Genomic DNA, 26,857 nt, shown 5'->3' with positions numbered 1-26,857 from the left:
GCTTTAGCAACAGGGTACCTTCCAGACGGAGACGTGGTTGAAAATTATTTCCCCTTCTCGTTAAAGACATGAACACTCTGTCCCTTCAGAGGACACCCATAAACAGTGCCTCTGGCAGCTTAATCATGTAACCTCTCAAACGATAAGGGCTATTTACACCTTCAGGGGTCCTGCAAGTCTTGTTTACTTAAATCAAAACAAAACAAGTGAAAACTTCCTTTAAAATCTCTAATGAAGTATATGCAACTATTAATTTGGGGACTTTTATCAATTGAAGCGTTGCTGTTTCCCTTTGGTAATCTAGGAGTTCATACATCTGCAGCTGGGGTAAGAGACACACCAACTTCGCCTAAGTATGAACGAGGCATATTTTTTCACCAACCCCCAAGCCATCACTAATACAAGGTGGGTTGTGTCTAATTGATGTCTACTGAAAATATTTAAGGATAGCAGAGAAATTGCAGCACAAAACGAGAAGAAACTTGTAGTTGTGTTGTCAGGAATCACTATCCCTAATGCGTTATCAGCTATCCTCTGACCCAGAGAAAACATCCCGCTGAGTCTCCCACCACACTGCTGACTCCCCACTGTGTCCCCTCATGAGAACTTTTTCCTACCTCTTCTCTCAACTGTCAGGTCTTCATCTATTAAACTGTTTCACAACTAAGCAGAGCCATTTATCTTTGCTTTGCCTTAACATTTTTCTCTTGGACTATGCCCAAGTCCTGTTTTTCATATTCAATAGGGCTATTCATAAGAGAGCCATTTGCCACTGAGAGGAAACTCTCTCAACACAGCCCTAGTGACAATTAGTAAATAAAATGTGTCCTCGAGTTCCCAATGTGGCGCAGTGGAAATGAATCCAACTAGTATCCATGAGGATGTGGGTTCAATCCCTGGCCTCGCTCTTTGGGTTAAGGATCTGGCGTTGCTGTGAGCTGTGGTGCAGGTTGCAGATGCGGCTTGGATCCTGCATTGCTGTGGCTGTGGTGTAGGCTGGCGGCTACAGCTCCAATTCAACCCCCTAGCCTGGGAACTTCCAGATGCTGCCGGTGTGGCCCTAATAAAAGGTGGCAAAAGAAAAAAACAAAACACAATGAAACAGAATAAAGTATGTCCTCTCTCACACTGACCACTCAGCAATACAGCCCTCAGAGACTGGTCAACCCCAGAGCAATCTTGGCTGTCTATGTCCACGCATATTCCTCTCTCCTTCTGTCACATTTACGCAGCCAGCTTTGCAGCCCTTCCCACTTTGCTGGGGTTTTAATGGAAAGATGCAGACATGGGAGCGCTCTGCTTACTCCTGAATAGGAGGTCCTGGGCCAAGATGTTTAATGCTATTCTCCTCCAGACGTGTTCTAAGCCAGCATCCACTTCCTCTATTTCCACTTCCTTTTGCTCAAGGGGTTTCTGGAGCTGCTGGAGGCAGTCCAAGGGGTACAGTAACCAGGTCTTCTCGAGGTTTATTTTTCTCTTTCTTTGACCTGCACCATTTAGTAAGTGATTGCTTTAGCATGTCACATGGTTGAAGGAGCCTCACAGAAGTACTTCACCTTGTTCTTGAGAAAATCCAGTGTGCTATTTGCTGATCAGAAGGAAGCCTTAGCTGCTGCTAGCAAGTGCTCTTACCCTGTTCGCCTTCAGCAAAGCCATACATCATCTGGCCTGGCTCAGGGCTGTTCAGCCTGATGCTGTAATTGCACTGTGATTACCTGCATTGGACCTCCTGCCTGCCTTAGATGCGGTCATTTCTCATGAGTGTAATTCATTGCCGTCATTGAGGACTTGGGGGTGATTCATTTCCACTGTCTCTTCTGGCTTCTAAAGAGAACAATTTAAGCAAAGAATAGATGAAAGGGAAGGCTGAGAACAGTGAGGAATTCCTACATCACTCCCAGCCGACATGTTCCCTTCCGAGACCAGAACCAGTGCATTAGGAGTAAAGAGATCACTCATGTCATGATATTTTTGTAATAAATTGCAAAGTTTACTATAGTGCCATTAAAGCCTTTTCAAAGAAAGATCTTATTGAAAAAAAAAGTTCTCTGTCAATTCAAGATTATAATGACTTGGAAGTTCCCATCGTGACTCAGCAGTAATGAACCCGACTAGTATCCATAAAGACTTGGGTTCAATCCCTGGCCTCACTCAGTGGGTTAAGGATTCAGCGTTGCTGTGAGCTGTGGTGTAGGTCACAGATGCTGGCATTGCTGTGGCTTGGTGTAGGTCAGTGGCTACAACTCTGATTCGACCCCTAGCCTGGGAACTTCCATATGCCACAGGTGCAGACCCGGGGGGTGGGGGTGGAGGGGCAGATTATACTGACTTTTTGATACCAAGTCTTGCGGTTACCCTGACACCAGGCATTTAGCTGGGAGGAGGCTGCCTCAGTCTGAGATGCCTGGACCCTAGTACCATATTAATGCCTTTTTGCTCCTCTATACCTGAACCCAGAGCTTGCCCCAAAGAGTGACATATCCACCACAGATGGGTTGCAAGGCTGTCTAATGTAGGTGTTCCTTTGTTGGTTATGCCCAGGTAGGCTGAAAGCGCTGCTCTCTATTCTCCGGGAGGAGGAAGTACTCATCTTACAAAAGGATTCTGGGCATAGGGTTGGAGGTGGGGAGAGTGTGCTTTGGAAAGAGGAATGAACAGGACTAGGGAAGAGAGTTTGAGGAGACCTCCTGGGCTGTGCTACTCACAGTCTGTGAACCCAAAGCATCAGCATCACTTGGGAAGAGCTTGTTAGGACTGCAAGCCCTTCTCCTAAACCATAATCTGCACTTGTGATTGGTCTAATCCACTGGTTCTCAAATCAAACAGTGATCCTGGACAGAGGCATCAGTATCACCAGGAAAAATCTAGGTTTTTTTTTTTTCCTTTTTTCTTTTGTCTTCTGTCTTTTTTTAGGGCCGCACCTGTGGCATATGGAGGTTCCCAGGCTAGGGGTCCATTCGGAGCTACAGCTGCTGGCCACAGCCACAGCAACATGGGATCCGAGCCTCACCACAGCTCATGGCAACGCCGGATCCTTAACCCACTGAGCAAGGCCGGGGATCAAACCCGCAACCTCATGGTTAATAGCCGGGTTTGTTAACCACTGAGCCACTACAGGAATTCCCCTTGTTTTTAAGTTTTTTTTTTTTTTTTTTTTTTGGTCTTTTTAGGGCCGCACCTGTGGCATATGGAAGTTTCCAGGCTAGGGGTCTAATCGGAGCTACAGCTGCTGGCCTACACCACAGCCACAGCAACGCCAGATCTGAGCCACGTCTGTGACCTACACTGCAGCTCACGACAACGCCAGTATCTTTAACCCACTGAGTGAGGCGAGGGATCAAACCCGAAACCTCATGGTTCCTGGTCAGATTCGTTTCCACTGCGCCACGATGATGGGAACTCCGTTATTTCTAAAATAATAGTTACGGAAATGAAAATTCTGTGTTCCCACCCCAGACCTACTGAATCACAAACTTTGGAGCCAAGCCCTCCAAGAGATTGCAGGGCACACACAAGAGTGAGAACTCTTGGTTCGACCCCACAGTCTTTGCCAGGAATTAGTTCAGAAACCCGGGCCTAAGTCAATCAATAGCTATAGGGTTGAACATGATGGAAGATACTATGAGAAAAAAAAAGATATGACTGGGTCACTTTGCTGTACAGCAGAAATTGACACAATGTTGTAAACCAACTGTACTTAATAGAAAAAAACTGCTATAGGGTTGTTCAGGAGTATGTATGGGACACCAGCATAGGTCAAAGAAACTCCAGCGGGAGGTTATTCATGTTTTGTGAGGGAAGTTTTATCACATTTAGACAGAGCCTTAGGAATGTGTGATTTCTCATCCTATAGATGATGCTATGAACCTACAAAGGGCAAACACTGCTGCAGCCACCCTGCTGATGGCCTGAAGGGGAGCTGGCGTAAGGATGAGGACAAAGGTGAGGGGTTAACAGTCAAATGATATGGGAGCCTACCTTCCTCCGGGTTATAATCATTCCGTTTCTTCATTTCAGCCAGTTTCAAGTTAACTGTTAAATGCAGCTTAAAGCAGCTCACTGACAGCTCTGATGCAATGAATAAGCTGCCTTGGCCTAGTTTTGCTGATGGTCTCAAGCCTCTTCAAATACAGACATGATATCCAAACTCTTTCATGACTGGTACAGTCCGGGCACTGACCTATTGAAGAGGGGACAACGGAAACACTTTTACTATTCACTCATGAGAGCCCAAGACCAAACTTTCTTTTTGATTGCTCCTGTAGCCATGCTGGCACTTCCACAACTTGCCATCAGGATAGAGACTAATTTCTTCTTTTTCTAGTAAGCCATTTTTGCTTTTCTGAAATCTATGGGCTGGCTGACAATCACAGGGACACGTCCTACTATGAATTTCCTTATACTGTAATTTCAATATTTTTTAGTTCCAATTTTTCTATATGTGAGGAAGGAAGTGTTAGTACTCATATCTTAATAAATCATAAAATACTTTCTTCAACTCTCTTCCTCCTTTTCCTTCTTAAACATCAAATTTCATAACATGCTGATAAAAAGTAACAATTAAAGAAAACTTTTAAAACTATTTATTAAAATTAAATCAGGGCTTAAAAAATTTATATTAGAACAATGTATGTGACTCTAAGATTTTTACCTTTTTTCAGGATTATTGTAGTGTTGAGTTGATTTTGTTCTAATCCTTTGAAAATTGTTAGTGCCTATGTAACGTCTCTATATGGTAATAGCTATTTATTAATCAGGACATTTGATCCACCAGAAAATAACTGCATATGTCTCAAACTGAGTCGTTTGGGATTTTAAGGTCCTCTATAAAGAGATAGAAAGTGGTTAAATTAATTTATTAAAATCAGAATCTAGAGCCTCTAACATAATGATAATGGGTACTGTGGTGTGTGAAATGAGACATGCATGTTTTAATATAATTTTTGCATTTTTAGCTATTGGTAACAGCTAGAGCGTGATAGCCTGAAATTGCCATCTGTTTGCTGACTCCTGTTTCGGTCCATTAAAGGCAGGCCGGCCAGTTCACCTGAGCAGAAGAGATGAGCAAATGAAGACACTGATGATTAACAACTAACTAGATCTCTCTCTTCTGAGAGAAAATGCTACTGTGCTGTATCTTACAGTTTTTTTTTGGGGGGGGGGGAGAAAAAACCAACGTGGGACCCTACTTCAACTTACCGCACTCCCCTGGTATTTTTCCTGCCACAGTGGATGTTTCCCATTGGGAATCAGTGAAAGCCACAGCTGATTTCCTGGTGAGTCATCTATAAGCAAACACTGCAGTGAGACATCATTTTCTTCAAGGGACAACACAGATTGGTCCCACATGAACAGCACATTTTTTTCCTCATAAAAGGCTGTGTCCCCTGCTATGGCACATTGGCCACCTTCTTAACGACACTCGTCATTACACAGGTTCCCCCTTAACTGAGATGGCCTACCTGCCCCATCTGAGGAGCCTGATGCCAGGTTCAAGCAGACTTCTGGTAGCAAATGTCCCACCGTTAGGGGGCACCAGAAGTTCATCTCACCCGTGGGTGCAGCTAAGTCTACAGTGAGGGAGATGTTGAGAAGCCAGCAGAACGTGGCCTCAGCACCTCTCACTCCCCTTTCCTATGCCACTTTCTCTCTCGCCACATTTCTTCTCCGGTGTCCCCATGTCATCCACCCTCCCCACACACATGTTCTTGTGGTTCTTCATAAAACAGACAATTAAAATATAGCACCAAGTTGGCTCATTAGGGCTTTCTCATATTTCAAAGAAAAGCATAAGCAGAGAAGTTCTGAAGAGCAGTCTCTAAATGTTAAAATGATAAAATTTCAGACACTGTAACCCTGAGGAAGTGTCTGGAGACTCCCCAACCTTACTGCTCAGTTTGCTGTCCCATCTGTCAATTTGGAAGGCCAGATCCACTGACAGCAGGGCTTTCCTAGAGTGTGAGTTATTTTGGATCTTGCCAGCAGCCATAGGAGCCTCCTATTTCTTATCTTATCTCCAGCCCATTGATCCAAGAGCACTGATGATATGTTTTCACTCATCTTTTCCCATATTTTTTATGTTCTGGAGAAAAAGTGGCTGAATGTCTTAGAGATGAGTTGACTCAGGCAAAGCCACACAGCTAGTAAGGACTTAAACTCAGAGCTGATCCCAAATCCAGCACTGCAGCAGCCCTGCAAATTTCCCCATATCTAATAGTTACAGACATTTAAATTTCTCCATTAACCTTAAAAGACTTGCTAATAAAACCATCTAGGTTCTGAGCTATGTTCTCTTGACCAATTTTTCAAAGGCAAATCACTTAAGCTTCCCACCTCCAGCAGTTATGAAACCTTACTTGTAAGCAAGGAAGACTTTAAAAGGGGTCTGATAATTCCTATCTTCAGAAGGGGCCCCAGGGTCCTAGTACCTTTAGTTCTTTTCTTTCCATATGTCCCTTGCAGTCATAGGAAGCTCTTTCTATGCCACATAATTTAGTTGAGTTTCCAAACTTGGTTTCATAGACTGACTTCATAAGAATCATCTGTGGTATTGTTCTAAAAACACAAATGACCAGGCCACCATCAAAGGTTATGACCCAGCAGGCCTCAGGGAGGGTCTCTCAGTAGTTTTAATGTATAGCCATGTCTGGGAGCTCTTGGACTGGTTGAAGAGTCAAGTCACAATGCTGGAGACCAGAGGTTTGGTCCTGACAATACCACCACTCCCAGGGACTCAGTCTGTTCGCTTGTGAGCTACGAGTGGGAAGTCCTTGCCTTTATACACCCTCTGAGGCCACGTACGGGGGGTGGGGATCATGTCATGACTATTAATATACACGATGAAAATGCTTTGCAGATTAAAGTTTATTTCTATTCCTCGTCTCTACAAGAACGCCAAGAAAACATCTTAAGTGTGGATCAATTTAATATCTAGTATCCCTCAAGTTTCTATCCAAGAGGATAAAAATACTGTGGCTCCTTCCTTACCAGGAGCAGAGAATAAGCTTCTCGAGATCTCCTGGATGATCTGCCCGTCAATACCTAGTCGCTTGGCCCTCTTCCAAATCTAAAGCTTAACGATCCATCCGTTCAGCGTTAGCTCCACTTTGACACCCACTTTACAGAAAGCGTTCTTTTGTCACTCGGGCTGTCCCGTCTGCAGGGCTTTCTCAATAGGTCTCCATCTCCATCATTTTCCTTCCCACCCTTCTACCCCTGGGCTACTCTAGTTCTTCCTAAACTTGAATCTGATAACAAGAGCCTGGGGAGTTTGTCATAGGTGCAGCTTCTCAGGTCCTGCCTCACATGATTTTGCTCCAGAGGGGCTGAAGTGATGCCAGACAGTCGCATTGAACAAGCACTCCAGGGAATTCTGTGACAGTGACCCAAGGTGCACACTTGAGGAAACACTGCACTACACGTTTGAGTGGCATCAAGTTGGTATGTGCTTGTTTTGATTCCAGACATGGGATCGTGGCATTTGGAGCGGATGACCTGAGCATGGGCTTTTCACTGTGAAGAAAAGTTTAGTCGAGCCTCGTGACGTAACCCATGGTCTTCAGATCAACTGCTTCTTCTCACCTGGAAGCTCGTTACAAACGCAAAATCCTGTGTTCCACCTCAGACCTTATGATTCAGGACCTGCGTTTTAGCAAGACTCCCAGGTGGAGGATATGCTCACCGAGGTGTCAGAAGCACATCTGTAATGACCAGAACATAGGTTGGGGAGGAAGCTGACTTGGGCTTTATTTTTGGTGCCATAATTTAGGTTTGTGTGAACAGGGTGAGTAGCTTCACCTCACTGAGGGTCTCTTTCCTAATGAATCAAATGGAAAGAATAGATATGGAAACATCATTTGATTAATGCCTTCTATGATCTTGACAGGTATATTGTCTAGGAGAACTCCTGACAGAAAATCATGCTTTATAGATGTTACTTTCTTAGAACTCCTTCTATCACAGTTAATAGTAACCAAAATTTATATGGGGAATATGGAAATTGCTTAAGAAACCAAATTGTTTAAACACTACAGGCGGACAAGTTACCTCTTTAGAGGAATACGGGGACATTCTTGAGAGACCTGAAGGGTTGTCTGAGAAGAGCGGGCCAGGGACACTGCCTGTGTGACTGAAAGAAAAGAAAGTTGAGGATGTGCGGGAGAAGACAGGAGGGATGGGTACAGAAACCACTGGGTTCTCCTCTCTAGCCACTCCACGAGGGTCAGGGAGGGTGGAAATCGAGGCTGAGAGAGGAGGCCAGGCAGCCAACAACGACAGCTTGCCTGTGACTTTCCGAAAGGTGGCTAAGAGATGGCGGTTATGCTGGGATTGAATCCGAGAGGGTTTTCTGTCTGATGCCGAGTCCCAGGGTGGGCAGAGTCAGGATGACCTCTATGGAAGGGCTGAGCTTTGGAGAGGCTCTGGTCAAGGCGTTCAGGGCATTCCAGGAGAGCTGGGAAACTGCAAGGCTGCCACCATGGCCAGAACCCTCTCCCCGTATTCCTTTTATGCTTGAAGAGGCAGTTGCCATGGTTAATGGTGCGGCCTCCAGCCTACCACCTGCATACTTTGGGCAGGTGACTTAACCTCTTTGCATCTCTTTTTATTTTCAATATATAGACAATGATAGACCCTATGTCCTATAATTAGTATGGATTTAAATCCAGTAATGCCAATCAAAGGTCTAGCTCTGAATGGGTTAGCCACATTATTTGTTTATTTAGAATTAGAGTTACTGGAATTCCCTTCGTGGCTCAGGGGTTAATGAGCCTGACTAGGATCGATGAGGATGTGGGTTTGATCCCTGGCCTTGCTCAGTGGGTTAAGAATCCGGTATTGCTGTGAGCTGTGGTGTAGGTCACAGATGCATCTTGGATCCCATGTTGCTGTGGCTGTGGTGTAGGCTGGCAGCGGTAGCTCTGATTAGACCCTTAGCCTTGGAACTTCCGTATGCTGTGGGTGCAACCCTAAAAAAAATAAATAAATAAAATTAGAGTTGCTATATATCATCCACTACATGAACAGTCAATGAAGACTGAATGCGGAAGTCAGCTAGGCCATCTTTGAGTCTCTAAATAACTCCTGGGCACTTAATGTTTGATCTGTGTTAAAAAGTGATTCCTGTTAGTTAAACTTAATATAATTTTATTATAATGGGTGCCTGTCTTATAATTTAGACATTTCCATGAGTGCTCAGAAAGGGGAATTTATACCCAGTGATAGTCAGTAAAGCTAATTATCCCATTCATGAAAAACCACATCGATGAAGCTGCCTTAGCTCTGTTATCTCCGTGACTTATTTGAGGAGCATAGTGCAGAGAGAGCTTCGTTCTCCATAACGCACACGTACCCCAGTGTCCACCCTGTCACTGTGCTGCTCAGAAGACAGCAGCCCTCGGGCGATCGTCCGGGCCCTCCCACCAGCAGCCCATCAGGAGGCTCTACCTGTCTGCAGTCTCCTGCTGCTCCTACTGTCCAGATCTAGGCCAGGCACCCCATGTTCTCAACTGAAAAAGACACTTTATTCTTTTAATGAGATCCCTCTAGAAAACATCTAAGGAGCCAAATTTTCAGCTGCTGTCAAACACTGATAAGTCTGTCTGATAGATTGTGGAGAATAATTTCACAAGCCGCTCAAAATGAATTCCACTAAACAACGGCCATTTCTGTTGTGTGGCTTCGGAATTCCAATTAATGTTATATGGTGAAAGACATCTGTCAAACATTTAGGGGGACGGCTAATTGTGATACTTCATAGCATCCCTTCCATAAGGTGGATTTTTTACTCTTTGGAGGGTAGCACATGAAATTGCCCAATGGTGTTGATAGCACTGTGGCACCACTGCCATCATCATCTGCATTATCCCAACAGCGACTATGTTTTGAGCATCAGGCACTCTGCCAGGGATTTTTGCATACAAAATAGAAAGTTTAATGTTAAGCATTACACTTCCTGGTAAACCCTTTGGGGTACACACTTGCCAAAGTGTACTTTGCGTAGAATGAAATAATTTAAATTTCCATTAGAAAAATGAATATAGTAGCAACGCCGAGTAGTTATGCTGCAAGCCACACGGGATAAAATAAAAAAAATAAATAAGTAAAATTTAAAAAAAGAAGAATGAATATAAATCTATTGAATCTGGGAGGATGTCTGTCAAACCTAATGATTTTGGTGTAAGGCTGTTATCTTAAGCCATCCTTTTTGACAATAAGCAGATTACAATGCAAATTATGAATGGGAGTCCCTTGTATTCCATCATGATAAATAGGTCCCTACATTGTTTTCCAGACAGATTTCTTCTCAAGGTAATAAGGAAGTGTGATGGAGGTCAAGCACATCGGAATCACACTTAAGCACTTCTTGTTCCTTGAATTAGTATTAGCTTAAAACCCTTTCTTCCTGAAGCAACTGGCATAAGAGGTTGGAGAGAGAAGGGGGCTTCCAGTAACCTGCTTGGTTTATGGTTTCAAGGGCATCGAAAAAATGTTGTTCAAAGGGGTAAAAATCACACATGCCCTACGTAATTAGGTCTAATAAGTTAGCAAAGAGAAGGCCCCCACACAATGTCGCCATTCTGGTGCCAGAAAATCTTAACATGTGCTAAAGTTTGAATGTTTTAATCATTAGTGTCATCTACAAACAAAACAAGGTAAGGCACCTACAGGTTTCTAATCTTTCCTCAGATTATAAAGCTGAGAAGAATGGGTATCCTAGAAATCAGATGAGATCCGGGTTTCCTACATTTTGTTCACCAGTTCCCCTAGTTTCTCTTTACTCTCAGTTTTCAGTGAGCCTAGGTCTTCTCATAAGTATTTACCACATATGAGTGTTTTGCAGGAGATGATGGTTTTACCATAAAATTTAAATTTAACATTATTCCCAGTGGATTTTATTGAGTTCTTTTCTAAATTCTGTTTCATACATCACATCACCAAGCTGGCTCTGTTTTATCTGACAATGCTTTACAAACCAATAACTGGAGGAGTGATAATAAAATGTCACCACTGGAACTTGAATGTTCCTCATTCTATTTCAATATTTGATCCTCAATACAAACCCTGGTCCAATTATAAGTGTACATAAACACTGGGACAGCTATACCAAGATCACACTGAGAGGAGGATTATCACCTTCAGCCAACTCAACATACCAACCAGTCCTTAGAAAAATTAGCACTGTGTTAAGACAAATGTCCCCTGTCTACCAGAATGTAACCGAGCTAGTGCCCCGTGGGGCTCCTGGGCACCCAAACCTTTCTGTGTCCTCCATTTCTTGTTTTCAGGGAATAAACTTCAGTCTCCATGATCTTCCCTGAGTCCCAAAGGGCAGCTGCCCATCAGGGAAGGGAGGCGATGCAGAGACCAGGGAGGAGCAGTCATGAAATAATAGTGCAGCCTTGGGGCAGGGTCCTGGTTCCTCTTCAAGGAATATACATAACAATATCTTTCTGCAGAACTAAAACCCCCAACCAATCAAAGAACTACTTAATAGCATGCTTCATTCAGGGAAGAAGGAGGACCACCAGAACCAGTTCTGGCGCCGCTAAACACCGGCTCTGAGAGACAATGCAAGCTTGCCTTACCCTGCACCATTTTCCACTCCCCAAACCATAAAACCACTTTCTAAGGCCCTCCAAGCGGGGCACAGTCTTTAAGACATTAGCCCGCTGTGGCCCCCTTTTCCTGGCAAAGCAACAAAGCTATCTTTTTTTTCCTTCAACCAAAACTCTGTCTCCATGTTTCTATTTGACAATGGTGGACAGAGGCTGAGTTTTAGCAACAAGAAGCATTACCATTCAGCAGAACCAAAGTATGAATGATTATTTCCTTGCTCAGGGACCCTTCCACAGAGGTCCCTGAATCTGTTCACCAAGGACATCCTCAGCACTGAGACGCATGGATTATTGATCTGACATTAAAGCTTGTTTTACCCATGACAAAGTTACATCATAGTATTAAAACAAAGCACGCTCAGCTTCTTAGAGAACTGAGCCAGCGCCAGAAGGAAAACACTCCTGTGGCCTGAGCTGAGGGGCTTAATTTACATTTCCTTTATGCTCATGTTCCCTTAAACTTACATTTTCTCTACTCTTTAATATGAGGGTTGGCCAGGCCACCCTAACTCCAAAAATGTTTTCCCTTACAGCAGAGAATAAGAAAGGTGCTTATATCGTAATATTTAAGGAAAGGACAATTTTGGAATTTTAAGTGTTACAATAAGATGTAATGTTAAACTCCATTTTGAAAAAGGACATCATAACTTTTCTTTGGGATTCCGACCAGACAAGTTTGAAGAGAGGCGTCATGATGTTGCTGAAACTCAGCCTCTGTCTCCCGGTGCTGAACAGAACAGCGAAGAGTCCTGGTCGAAGGAGAAAAAGATAGCTTTATTGCTTTGCTGGGCAAAGGGGACCACAGGAGGCTAATGCCTTAATAAAGTCTGTGGCCCCCTTGGGAGATTTCAGGAGGTGGTTTATAGTTTGGGGAGTGAGAGGAGGGCCATAGATAAGGATCAAGGTAGAGGCAAGCTTGCATTGCCTCTCAGAGCTGGTGTTTAGTGGCCCCAGGACTGGTTCTGGTGGTCCTCCTTTTTTTCTGGAATGAAGAATGGCCCCTCTTCCATTTGTTGGGAGGGTTTGTTCTGCAGAAAGACTCAAAGATGTTGTTATGTATGTTCCTTGAAGAGGAACCAGGACCCTGCCCCCCAAGGCTGCACTACTGTCTCTTGACTGTTCCTCCCTGGTCTGTGCATCCATCCCTTCCCTTCTCTGATTAGCTACTGCTTGAACCTGCCCTTTGGAACTCAGGGAAGGTCATGGAGGCTGAAGCGTATTCCCTAAACACAAGAAATGGAGGACACAGAAAGGCTTGGGTGCCCCGGAGCCCCACAGGGCCTGGCTCGGTCACAATGATCCTGGGAAATACATACTCTAGGGAATCAACTGGACATAAAAGAAGAAAATAACTGTGATGTTGAGTCACCAAGCTTGAACTAAAATCATAGCTGTTCCATGAATAATTTGACTTGCAGCTCTCTAATCTAGTTCATCACACCCAGGTATTTTTCTATGTATTGAGGCCCTCAGGTCTCACCTATGTCCACAGTTACAAGGTGTTGCTTGAGGTACTGCATCTGACTGTGCTTTTAGCCTCTGGGATCATTTCATTTCTCTGACTTCTATCTTACTAGATAACCCTTCCCTCTCCCAGCTCCCCACACCCTTTAAGAAGATGTATGCCTGATGGCTTCATTTTGCTATGATTTGAGATGCAGCTTCTCAGCTTGATACACCTGTGGTCAGATACATGAGAACTCCCCACAGGGGCTTGAGCCCCACAGACTGCCAGTGCCTCCAAGCTGGGAGCCTAGGAACTGACTCCAGAGAGTATCACTTTGTAAGTCTAGACCTATATGCAGCATTGGGGTTGGTCTGCTAGAAGGAAGCAATCCCACTTTGCTGAACTAGGCAAGGGGAGCTTCAGCAAGATCTATTGGGAGAAATCTGCCAGTTGTTGGAGGGTTCAGCATGAAACTGGACTTGTAGAGTGAAGGCAGAGAGAATCACTTTTGAGAACACAACCACATGGGAAATACATCGCTTGATCAGGAACCTCCAAGCCCATTAACATAGTTGGTATGGTGGGAGGAGCCGGGAAGAAAAGACCAGAGACATAGTAGCAGATGATGACTGATCTTCTAGACTGTGCAGGGGGATTTGACTTGATCTTGAAGATGTGCTCTTATACATAATACAATAGAATCAGAATCAAATACGTTTCCTATAAAATGTGTGGCAGGTATAATGAATCTTCCAGAGATTTCAGGAATAAAGATGACTTTACAGGAATATAAATGTCACAGATTGAAACCATTTATGAAGCTAGGATTCTTCATTCCATCACCCATCAACAATGGCAAAAGCACCTATATGAAATTTTCTCAATACAATTGCTCTACAAATAGTTGTTTGAACTTCCCCAGTGTTGTCTTGATGGTTGCACTGGCCTCTCTTGATAGTAGAGGAACCTTCTGTCCATTTGACTCCTTTTTCTATTCCTGCTCTCCTTTTTATGCTACCTCTCACTGAAAGTTCTCTGAACAATATTTAAAGCTGTGACCTTTTAAATAAAATAAGCATTTAAAAGTCTTGCCGTGATTTAAATTCTGATCATGAGCCAGCTGTTTTTACCTAGACATGCTGTGGGTATGAAAAATTGCTAGAACAATTTAGGATGGAACTTTCTATTTCCAATCAGCATCAGATGACGATAAGTGAATTATACTTTTTGTCTTGCAGTGTTTTTCCATTTTTTACAATTCATACTGTGTCAGAAAAAAATCAGAATCCACTCCTGCTGCATTTTGATGCACTTCCTGAAAGATTATTAGCCAAATCAGTCATACTCTCAGAGAGATGATATGGTCCAACTTATTCTCATAACTTACAGTTTGGACTTATTTTTCCTTCACTTTCTTCCAAGCTATTATTTTACTGGCAGTAAAAAAAATAGGCCCATTGAGCTATCAGATATTTTGGAACCAGTATCGTTTTCAGCTTCATAAAGGCCAGCTTGAAACAATCAGCAGGGTTATCAAAGTAGCAATGTTTTGTCTTTTACAAATGACTGGAAATGATTGGAAGTCCTGACCAAGGAATTTTTGGACTCAACTGGGGTAATGAAGTATGATTTAATCTTTACTTTGAAACTGATTATCTAAACTAACTTCTAGTTCATATCAAAGATTTCAAAGAAAATGGGATATGCTTTACCTAAGATCAGGCAATTGGTTTCAGTCAAACAACCTTGTGGAATTGCTGGTTACATCTCCTGAAACACAGGATCCTTGTTATTGAAAGAATTTGTTTTTAGTAGTCTGTGATTCTTGTTACTCATTACTATTATTGGCGTGAGGGCTTGTGTGTGTGTGCGACTAAGCTGGGTATCCTCCACCGATTCCAGGCATGAAATAAGAGGTAAAGATTCTATTCATAAATGGAGTCCTTGAGTCTCTGGGCAGAGAAGATGACTGTGCACATCCACTCTGACAATAGATTTGCAGGTAAGAACCTGTGATGAGGGCTTTGTCCTCTCATATGCTCTGTCCTTAACTAAGTAGGGAAATTGCCCTAACCTCAGAGAGACCTGGGATTTGGAGCTCAGTCCAGGGACAATAGTTGGAAAACAACAACCTTGGGTATGACACAGAATGGGGTCACACATATTTTTTATCATTCCTATGAGATTTTTTCCCAGGTTCTTTGTGAGAATCTGAAAAGATGAGTACTCAAATTAAGGGGTAGACACGTAGGAGTGATGAGCTAAGATGGTATGTATTTTGCTTGGAGCTCTATACTAAATAGCAGTACTAGAGACTGACAAGGCTTTATTTTTGGCCTCAGCTAGAGTAATGTGGACAGAAACTGGAAGGTTAAGAAGGACTCTGAAAAGTTGGATATGCCACCAGCAAAGCACCAACTCTGGCCATAATTTCCCTAAAAGTCAGCTCTTTGCTTGGAGTAGCAGCAAACTGAGTGATCTGAAGAGTCTGCATGTAAAGAATTCCAGAGACCAAGAAAGAACTGGAAAGATACCAATATGGAAAACATTAGAGGCATGAGTCTTGGTTTTGGAGTCATCACATAACATCTCAACTTTGAAGAGATGTTATAAGGCAGAGGCATGGAGATGCCTCTTTTCTGCTGGAGAAGGACCTCACTGGCAGCCATGGAGAAAGGAGCAAGTCATCTTAAGACACTAGCTGGATATGGGAGTAGGTGTGTATGTGGTGGGCAAGTGAGGTGTAGAGATCCAAGTCTGGGAGAGAGGTTTCGAGTGAGAGTATAGTTGGCAAACTATGTGCTTTCTAGTCTCAGGTAAGTAAGAACTAGGAAACATGGTCACTGTGTTAGAACTCACATCAGAAAGCCACATAAGTGAACAAACTATCCCCCACCCCACCCCAACCATTGTCATTATACACAGAACAAAAAACTCTTACTCTTCCAAGGTCCAGTTCTCAACTCAAATTGAGACCATCTGTTTATGGGCAATTCATAAAGCGATGAACTAGTAGATGGAAGGCCCTGTAAAGCCTTGGGCAAAGTAAAGTCTGGACGCCCTTAGAAATAGTATCTTCAGTTCAACCAGGTTCTAACACTGGCCTGTCCTAGACTTCCATATTATGTAGCCTAAGAGGAAAGAATGAATGCATGGTTGGGAGAAGAGCAGAGTAGTCTTTCTTGATATGAAAGCCACTGTCCTCATCTTCACCCTTAATTCTAGTTCAAATTTCCTATTTTGAAACTAATTTGGCATCTCCAAGTCTGTAATCATTTCACCCTCAATGTGTCCTATTCTTACCACACGAACTCTTCCCTTTCTCTCTTCATCTGTAGAGCATCCTTCCACTCTTGTAACCTCCAAACTTGGAAACAGCTTTCATTTCTCCCCTAAGTCCCTGAAAACCCATAAAACAATACATTCTTGAATCATTCTGACCATTTTTCTTAAAAGAGATGAAAGTTTTTCTTCTTGCCACTATACAACCATAATCTAAGCATACATCTCATATACCTCCCTGTGTCCCTCTGTTGTTCAAGTATGTTTCCCTATTGCCTGAGCAGTCAAGTTCAGTCTTCTGTCCCCGCCACGGCTGGTTGCCCCCACCTTTCAAATAGCAATATTTCCACCACTTCTCAGTAATTAACCTCAACTCTGAGGCCCCCCCTAGTTTATGCAGAGCCCATACATCTCTGTATCAGCACCACTGTTTAGCTAATTCCTGGAACTGGCAACTTTTCTTTTTCCTATTATCAGCTTTGCTATTTTCTACTGTCATATAAAGCCTATTTGAATTCTCTCAATGTGGGTAAAGTGATCTTTAGTTACTTCTGCTGACACCAACCTTGAATAGCTCTGAGCTACACCTTTTGGGGCTCACAGTGGGCATTCAATAAATATTTGAATTAAATTATATTGGGTCATATTAATCTCCTTCATGTGTGAATAGTGTTGTCCTTTAAACTATAGTATAAGGCCTTTGAATTTAATGAGTACTTGCCAAATTGAATTGACTGACTTATGTTGGAAATAATTTTAATTTTAAAGTATGTGCTTGGACATAGTCTATCAAACATGGCCATTTAAATGTAAAGGAAATTTAAGCAAATATTTTTCTTCTACAGTTTATAGAGAAGGAGAACTGACAGGATTACGCTACTCTTTTGCTCTTTAGGGTACATAATATTCTCTTAGGAGTCAGGACAAGCTTGTCATTTTTAGCTTTCAATAGCATTCTACGCACACATCTTCTGATACATGGCATTGTGTGGGAAGACGGATAAAGGAACAGTCTCTATTTTCTGGATTTCTATATTCTAGTTAAGAAAAGAGTGATGAAATAATGCAAGACTTTGTTCCCAAGGGGACATTTTAGCCAGTGTGCTACAGGAATACACAGAGGGATTATCAATGGGTACAAAAACAATATGAGAAAGCTTTGTAGGGAAGTGTGCCACTAGAGAGGAACTTTGAGGAAAAGGGCAAGATTTTAACAGAGAATGGTAACTCCCTGTGAGAGGCGCTGCAAATCAACCTCTCCATCTGTGTCGTAGTACCTACCACACGAAATGAGGAACTTGGGTGTGATCACTTTCAGGGCTACTCCCAGGGACCCAAGGTCGGCAAGTGAGGGACATGGCAGAGGAGGCACTGTGATCATAGCAAAAAAGTGGCTAAGCATGTCAGAGCTGGTAAGGATTAGCAAAGATCTTTGGGGAACATTTGGTCCTGAGGATATAGATAACAGGTGTCAGGGGTTCAGGATATTCCAGGCAAATGGTTAAAAGTAGGTGGGTCTTTGTGGCTTCTTTTGGTCAGGTATAGCTCCTGATACCAAAATCCTTAGGGTTTTAGAATTTATAAATGACTCAGCTTGAATAATGGCTTCGAGTTTTAGATAAATATGTATGTTAAGGAAGATGAAGATAATTTGCCTGCCTCTCTTTTAAAACTCATTTTGAAGAGAAGAATGAAATAAGATCACATTGGCTGCATTTCAAACGCTTGGTAGCCACATGTGGCCAGTGGCTACCATATTGGATAGAGCAAATGTAGACATTGCCATCACTGCAGAAAATTCTACTGGACAGCTCTGCTTTAAGTCTCCTAGTGAGTTCACTTTAAGCCCCAGAAAGAGATCAGAACACACACCCTCCCCAAACTATCTTTGGTTTTATGATTACTTCAGACATTCCCAGAACATTTCAAAGAATGTCACCAAATTATTTTTAAGTTAATTTATGCCAATTCAGGTCAATTAAAACAAAAAAGATGTTACATTCCATTTCTTTCTGTGAAGAGTAAAGCCTTTTTATTGTTCACATCTTCTCAGAAGAGCTATTTGAGCAGGTCTGAAAATAGAACCTGTTCAGAGAGTGCAGGCTTGTTTGTTTCACCAGTTACATCATCAGCACCTTTTGGAGATGGCTATGTGCACTGGGCCCCTTGGTGCTGCTCAAGTGTTGTTTAATTGGCCAGACTCCTTTGTTTTCTCTTCCTTCGGGTCTTCTGCTTTTTTCATTGAGACATTCTGGTGCCCTCCAAAGAGTGGGATCCACGGTTAACTGATAAGTAAACAGTATATCTCGTGTGTGTGTGTGTGTGTGTGTGTGTGTGTGTGTGTCTTTTTAGGGCTGCACCGGTGGCATATGAAAGTTCCCAGGCTAGGGATCGAATCAGAGCTGTAGCCTCCAGCCTACATCACAGCCACAGGAACGCAGGATCCGAGCCACATCTGTGACCTACACCACAGCTCACGGCAAAGCCGGATCCTTAACCCACTGAGCGAGGCCAGGAATTGAAACTGCATCCTCATGGATACTAGTCAGATTGGTTTCCACTGAGTCATAATGGGAACTCTTGGTATATCCTTATATACAGGAGTCACAGAAATGTCAGGTTGGCATCTTGAATGGAAACTTCCCACTTGGCCTTCCCTCGTTATAAAATACAGTTATCCTTTTTAGGATTAAGCTCCCACCTCTTGTCGTGTAACAATTTGGAGAAAGCAATTTCAAAACACGACCAAACAAATAATGATTCAGATTCAGACAGCCTAGGAAAGGCCTTGGAGAGCTTTACTTACTTCTGGGACAAGCCCCAGACTCGCAGATCTGGGAGAGGAGGGGCGAGGGAAACAAGTGGGGCAGATGAAGGTGCTCCTGAGGACGGGAGGAGAAAACGACACATGCAAAGAGCGTCTCACCATCTCTCACCCCCTCTGGTAGCTGCCATCTCCTTCTTCATTCTAACCCTCAGGCAGACCTGCTGGAACTTTGCCTGCGGAGGCGAGAGCGTCACACATCAATGAACACATCTTCAGGCAAACATTGCTTCCTGCGAGGGTCCACTTGGCTCATCACAGAACAGAAATGAGAACGAGTCACATGACCTGGTTTTCCTCTTCCATGCCTTGCATCTGTACAGACTCTTTCCATTTTAAAGGTCTTCCTTCAGCAATGTATTTATTGAGCAATAATATTTTGTTCAATGGACTAAACGAGGCATCAAAGATAGTAAGATAAATAAGAAGTTTTCTTTGACCTTAAAGAGTTCAGTGACTATTAGAGGGATGTAAAACACCTGGCATGAATGTCGCCGCATTCACCTCGCTTATCACAGGAGACATTGTGCCTTTATTATTCATTCATCCAAATACTGAGTATCTACTGTGTATTCAGACTGAGCCGGCGCTAGAGATACCAAGGTATAAAATTCAGGTAAGATCTCTGCCCTCATGAAGTCTACATTTAACGTTCTCCCATTGAATTCAAATATGCCCTCAGGGAGTTCCCGTCATGGCTCTGACTAGCATCCATGAGGATGCAGGTTCGATCCCTGGCCTTGCTCAGTGGGTTGAGGATTGGGCATTGCCATAGGCTGTGATGTAGGTCGTAGATGAGGCTTGTTTCTGGTATGGCTGTGGCTCTAGCGTAGGCTGGCAGCTACATCTCTGATTGGACCCCTAGCCTAGGAACCTCCATATGTGGCGGGTGTAGCACTAAAATTAAAAAAGAAAGTATGGCCTCAGAATCCTTCTCAACACAGTGCTCTAGTATCACTAATTCCTGAGGCTGGTAGAGAAAAGGCCCATTGTCTGTCTGAACCATGGTTTGACAGGAGAGATAGATCTATACATAAAATACTGCAATGCAAGGTGACAAACACTACAGCAGAGATGCACATTAAGTTGTCCTGGAACATAGAAAGTGGTGACTCACCTGTGCCCAGGGAAATCAAGGGAACTCCTAGAGGAAATGCAGGTTTTAAGAGACTTGAAAGAAGCATAGGAGTCCATAAAGCAGGGCAGAAGTGGTCAGTAGAAGGAAGCGCTGCAGGCAGAGGCAGGAGCACCCGCAGAGCCCAGGGCTTGAAAGGCCACTGGTGATATTCAGGGAACACATGACGAGAGTCCCCCGTGTGGCCAGTGGGTGAAAGTGCTGTGGTGGCCAGAGCAGGCAAGGCTGTAGATGCAGGATTAGGCTCTGTCGTGAAAGGTCATCTATTCCATGTTGTGGAGTTTGCATTTCATCCTGATGGCGATTCTGGGAGGAGCAGTTTAAGGAAAGTGATGTGCTCAAACCTAAAAGGGAAGCAGTAGCATTTAATGCTTTTGAGAGCACAGACACTGAGCCAACAGCCTAGGTGTGATTCCATCTCTGCCACTCACTAGCTGTGTGGCCCCGGGCATGCCAGTCAGCACTTCTGTGCCTCAGTTTCCTCATCAGTAAAGTAGAGAATGATGGTAACAGCATTCACTGCATTGTGATGATTAAAGAACTAATATATGTAAAGTGCTTAGAACACTGGCACACAGAAGCCCTTTATGTGGGCTGTTTCTATGCTTATAACGCTGTTTTTGCAAATTTGGGAGCCGAAGCACAGAAAGACAAAATAATTTACTCTGGACTACAATGCTCCTTTGTGGTGGAGGCTGGATACCAATCCATCACACCAAACTGCTTTGAACAGGAGCATTATCAAACACTCATCTCTCAATGAATCCTAGTAGATACAGTTTTGTTTGTTTAGATGATGAAGAGGAAATTAATTCTCTTAAAACTCTCTGTCATTTTGATTTCCCCCTTTTATCTTAAGATGCTCCAGCTGCTTTCCATATTGTGTTCTTTCACGCTGTTGTTCTTTTACTTTAACATGTACCATTTCAATTTCCCAAAACACAGTGCAATTTATCATAATGTAAAACAAATAAATAAATAAATCTAAGAGAAACATAAAGCACATTTTTTTCTCCAAGAAACTTCTCTGTTCCAAAGCACAGACAGAGAAAACCCAGTGGCACCTTCAACAAACATATACATCAATAAGTGCATTAATCATATCACTGTAAGAAGCTAGTCCAGCTCTGCTGGAATTTTTTTTGCTTAAGATTGAGAGAGAAAGCACGTCTTTGAAGGCTGGCCAGATTGTCCAATCACTGCACCAAGTCCAAGCCATTTAAACTTGGTATTAAGTATTTTGCAAAACAAGCACATTAGCTATTAAACTGTTCTCAAGGAGGCATTTTCCTAGTCTCTCTATATAATAACCAAAATCTTTTGCTCCCCCAATGAATCCTGTAATATCTGTGGTCAGAAGTAGAGATTCTTACCATCAGTTTGTGTTAAAATCAAGCTGTCTGCCCATTCCTGAAGTGAAGTGAGTGTTTAGGAATTGGAGTCTATAATCAGGAACAAGAGAAGGCATTGAAGTGGACAGGAGAAAAGGAAATGATATTTTCAGTTGTTTATCTTTGGCTAAGACAACCACTGTAGAAGTATGGACTTCTACTTCCATATGTGCACATATAGGTCTAAGAACTCTAGGTTTTTGCTGTTGGTGAAAGAAAAGAGTTGAAGCTTATTTAAGGGGCACTGATGATGTAATGAGGTATATGGTTGGCATGTTCTAGTAATTCCTAGAGGAAGAATTTTATGGTAGAGTGGAATCTGTAAAACACCCTGGGTTAGAGAAGGATGTTTAGGTGAGGGGTCTCCATCAGTATACCTATGCCCAGTGGTTATCAAGGCTGCACTTTGTCCAGCTGGGGGTTGGAGCCTCATATACAACAGCTGGTTGAAGAAGCACAAATATCAGCCCATGGTCAAGAATCACAGATTCTGTGATTCTCAAATCTGAGGCATATTAAAATTTCTTGAGAAGATGTATTTTCTTTCCTTTTTTAAAAAGTAAAAAAAAATAGGATCATAATATATACTTATAAAGTACAGAAAACCTAAGTGTATAGCTCATGAATATTTAAAAGTGGCCTCACCCATGCATCACCTGGAACAAAATATAGACCACTAGCAGCACCCTACAAATCTCCCTTCAGCTCTTGACTGGCCAGTATCTGCTGGACCCACAAAGGCAGTTACCACAGACTCGCCTCCCCATAGAGTTGTTTTGCTTGCTTCTGAACTTTATTTTCATGGGATTATACAGGACATATTCTTTGGTGCCTGGATTCTTTCATCAGTATCACGTCTATGAGACTCATTCACGCTGCTACATATAGGAGCAGTTTGCTCTTTTTCGCAGGTGTATACTCTGGCTATGATGATAGGTACATACAAATTTATGTCTTATTATATATCTTCTTGATGAATTACTATCTATTTTGATGAATTGAAATTTTTCTCATAAATATCTCTTTCATTCCTTGTAATATTTGTTCCCTTAAAGTTTTTGCTGACTGATGTTAATACAGCAATGTCAGCTTTTTTTTTTTCATTAGGGTTTATATGTCTGTTTCTATCCCGTTTCTTTCAACATTTCTGTTTTCTTGTATTTTATATACATATATGTAATACTACAGGAATAAAATATATATGCTACTAATATTTTTTATTTTTTGTCTTTTGTCTATTTAGGGCCACACCCACAGCATATGCAGGTTCCCAGGCTAGGGGTCTAATTGGAGCTGTAGCTGCCAATCTACACCACAGCCACAGCAACTTGGGATCCGAGCCACGTCTGCAACCTACACTACAGCTCATGGCAACACCAGATCCTTATCCCACTGAGTGCAGCCAGGGTTTGAACCCACAACCTTATGGTTCCTAGTCGGATTAGTTTCCGCTGTGCCATGAGGGGAACTCCTATATGCTACTAGTATTTAGGTATTTTATATATATATATATATGATATAGGAATATATATAGGATTTTATTTTATTAAATTTTTTACTTGGATATTTTTTTTCTTTTTACAGCCACACATGTGGCATATGGAAGTTCCTGGACCAGGGGTTGAATCAGAGCTGCAGCTCCCAGCCTGTGCCACAGCCACATCAACACGGGCTCCAAGCTGCATCTATGAACTTCTGTGCTTGCAGAAATGCTGGATCCTTAACCCACTGAGTGAGGTCAGGGATAGAACTCACGTCTTCACAGAGACAATGTCAGGTCCTTAACCTGCTGAGTCACAACACGAACTCCTACTTGGATAATTTAGTCTAGCTTCAGTTAAAATAATTATTGATATATCTGGAGTTAAAAATACCATTTTATAATTAGTTTGCTATTTGTCCTACCTTATCCTTGCTCCTTTTTTCTTCTTGCCTTCTTTTGTATTATTTTAGTACTTAAAAATTCTATTATCTTTTTAGTTACATATTCTCATTGTTCTTTTAATGGCTACCTGTAATGGATCCTCGAGTTAATAGAGTCTACTTTAAATGAGTACCTCTATGACGTCTCAGATAATGCAAGGGCTTCACAATAATTTTTCTATTTATATCATTTCCCACGTTTGTGCTATTGTCATTGCTTCCTTTAATTCTACATTTATTCAAACCCTTAGAAGATATTATTATTATTAAAAAGGGAATATTAATTTAATTTACTCACATTCTTCCATTTCAGTGCTATCCGTTCCTTCTTACATTTGCTTCCTTCCACTTGGGATCATGCCTCTCCTGCCTGATGAATTCTCTTTAAGTTCTATGGGGGAGGGGGTGGAGTCCTTGCTAGAATAAATACCTTCTGTTTTTGTTGGTCAAAGAATCCTCATTTTACCTCATTTCGGAAACAATTCTAAGTTGACATGTATTTTCTTTCTGTACTATAACCACATCATTCTCTAGTCCAGTGGCTTCCACTGTTTCTACTGAAAATTCAGATTTCAGTTTTACTGCTGCTCTTAGAAGGTCATGTGTCTTTTTTTCCCTGACAGCTTTTAAGATTTTCTTTTTTTTATTATGAAGTATCAAGGTGTGCTTTTCTTTGTATTTATCCTATCTGGGTTTAAGAGAGTCTTGAATCCGTGGCTTTACATATATATATTTAAATAAATTTCAGATAACCTTTGGCTAGTTTTTCTTCACATATTTCTTTTGCTCCATTCTCTCCTCACTTTGATCCCAACCACACAATGTAGACATTTTCACTATATTCCATTTGCACCTTACCCTTTTTTAGTTTCTAGCCTATTACTGGCACGTGCTTCAATTCAGTTATTTTCCGCAATCTTCCCGCTGCTCGATCCTCTCTTCTAGTTTGTCTAATGTACTGTTACACTCATCTATTTAACTCTTAATTTTAATATCACTTTTTTTGTTGTTCTAGAAGTGCCATTTGATTCTTATCATTTTTGTCCACTGGAGAAATAATCCTTTCCTCTTTTTCTTGAACTCATTACTTGAAGATATTTTAAAATCCATGTCTGATAACTTCAATACTGTGATCATCCATGGTTTGTTTCCATCACATGGATTTGTTTTTTCCTTTTTTCTCTTGCCTTTTAGTCATCTGGTCCAGTTTCCTGGCATGGCTATTAATTTGAATGCCAGACTTTATCCATGAAAAATAGTCTGAAAAATAAATGGGGCTCTGGAAGATTTTATCTTCCTCCAGAGTGAATTTAATATTCTTCTGGCAGGCAGATGGAATATAGGCAGATGACCTTAATGCAAGCAGCAGGTTCCTATGATTTTAGGGTTTTGAGGCATATGCATTTTTTGTTTGTCTTTACCTTAGGGAGTAGCTCTTTTTTGAAAGGGGCAAATCAACGAAAATCCGCAGACATTTATAATGGCCTCACCTCCCTAGCAGACCCAACTCTAATTATTAGTCTCTCCAGTACCATGAGACTGCCTAGATTTCCATTTAGCTATTTAGCTTTTCAGCAGATGCTTTTTGCTTAGATTCTTGGCTTCTAGTACTGCCTACTCTTCCCACCTTCATGCACCACTTAAGAATCGACAAATGCCTTAAGAGGAAATGGCAGACATTTGGGGCTTACTTCTATGTGGTTTTCCTTTCCAAAGGATCTTCATCTCTCACGTCCTTGTCACACTGGTACCCCTAAACTCTATTTTTTTTTTTTAATTTTTTATCCTAGAAGGATGGCTGAAGTTTTTAGGCCACTCATTTTGGTTCAGCCTCTATGCTCCATAACATGAATTGGCAAATACTCCAAAGGATAATAAAATTAAAAAATTAAAATTAAAATCCTATACCCCAAACAAAACAAAAACAACTGCTTACCTCAATGGGCTTTTCTTCTATATTGTTATTTCTTCTGCTTCTATTTACTTTTAACTTTTTTTATGCAATGATTTTTATTTTTTTCATTATAGCTGGTTTACAGTGTTCTGTCAATTTTCTCCTGTACAGCATGGTGATCCAGTCACACATACGTGCACACATTCTTTTTCTCACATTATCATACTCCATCATAAGTGACTAGACATAGTTACCAGTGCTACACAGCAGGATCTCATTGCTTATCCATTCTAAAGGCAATAGTCTGAATCTATTAACCCCAAGTTCCCAATCCATCCCACTCCCTCCCCCTTTCTGCTGGCAACCACAAGTCTATTTTCCAAGTCCATGAGGTTCTTTTCTGTGGAAAGGTTCTTTTGTGCTGTATATTAGATTCCAGATATAATTGATACCATATGGTATTTGTATTTCTCTTTCTGACTTACTTCACTTAGTATGAGAGTCTCTAGTTCCATCCATGTTGCTGCAAATGGCATTATTTTGTTCTTTTTTCATGACTGAGTAGTATTCCATTGTGTACATATACCACATCTTCTTAATCCAATCATCTGTCCATGGACATTTAGGTTGTTTCCATGTCTTGGCTATTGTGAATAGTACTGCAATGAATATGTGTGTGCATGTGTCTTTTTCAAGGAAAGCTTTGTCTGGATAGATGCCCAAGGGTGGGATTGCTGGGTCATATGGTAGTTCTATGTATAGATTTCTAAGGTACCTCCATACTGTTTTCCATAGTGATTGTACCAACTTACATCCCCACCAACAATGAAAGAGGGTTCCCTTTTATCCACATCCTCTCCAGCATTTGCTATTTGTGGGCTTATTAATGATGGCCATTCTGACTGGTATGAGGTGGTATCTTGTGGTAGTTTTGATTTGCATTTCTCTAATAATCAATGATGTTGAGCATTTTTTAATGTGTTTGTTGGTCATCTGTATCTTCTTTGGAGAAATGTCTATTCGTGTCTTTTGCCCATTTTTCAATTGGGTTGTTGGCTTTTTTGCTGTTGAGTTGTATATTTTAGAGATTGAGCCCTTGTCAGTTGCATCATTTGAAACTATTTTCTCCCACTCTGTAAGTTGTCTTTCTGTTTTCTTTTTGGTTTCCTTTGCTGTGCAAAAGCTTGTCAGTTTGATTAGGTTCCATTGGTTTATTTTTGCTTTTATTTCTGACGCTTTGGGAGACTGACCTGAGGAAACATTTGTAAGGCTGATGTCAGAGAATGTCTTGCCTACTTTCTATCATTTTATTGCATTGGTTAATGCCTCTCTAAAAGCTTGCTCTT

The 26,857-nt window shown here is 41.9% G+C and overlaps 1 protein-coding gene across 16 annotated transcripts in view; it reads right to left on the bottom strand.

Annotated features, from left to right (window-relative positions):
* The window catches only part of LOC102163798 (uncharacterized), a 226,164-nt gene that overhangs the window by 70,598 nt on the left and 128,709 nt on the right, over nucleotides 1-26,857 (bottom strand). For 4 of the 16 annotated variants that reach the window (XR_014834292.1, XR_014834305.1, XR_014834297.1 and 1 more), the window contains 7 exons: nucleotides 20,286-20,647; nucleotides 19,151-19,344; nucleotides 8,047-8,128; nucleotides 5,200-5,285; nucleotides 4,652-4,824; nucleotides 3,979-4,180; nucleotides 1,716-1,824 (listed from right to left, as the gene is read on the bottom strand). The gene's annotated coding sequence lies outside the window, so the exon portion shown is untranslated. Of the gene's footprint in view, nucleotides 1-1,715; nucleotides 1,825-3,978; nucleotides 4,181-4,651; nucleotides 4,825-5,199; nucleotides 5,286-6,428; nucleotides 6,556-8,046; nucleotides 8,129-16,365; nucleotides 16,463-19,150; nucleotides 19,345-20,285; nucleotides 20,648-26,857 lie in introns of all 16 variants that reach the window. The other 12 variants (XR_014834295.1, XR_002340515.2, XR_014834303.1 and 9 more) reach the window with 11 other exon arrangements.

Source organism: Sus scrofa, chromosome 18, assembly GCF_054392235.1.
Source record: "Sus scrofa isolate SSC_HxYL_T2T_F1_AM1 chromosome 18, Sscrofa_HxYL_maternal_Yorkshire_Landrace_v2.0, whole genome shotgun sequence".
NCBI lineage: Eukaryota > Metazoa > Chordata > Mammalia > Artiodactyla > Suidae > Sus > Sus scrofa.
This window is presented reverse-complemented; position numbering and strand designations above follow the sequence as displayed.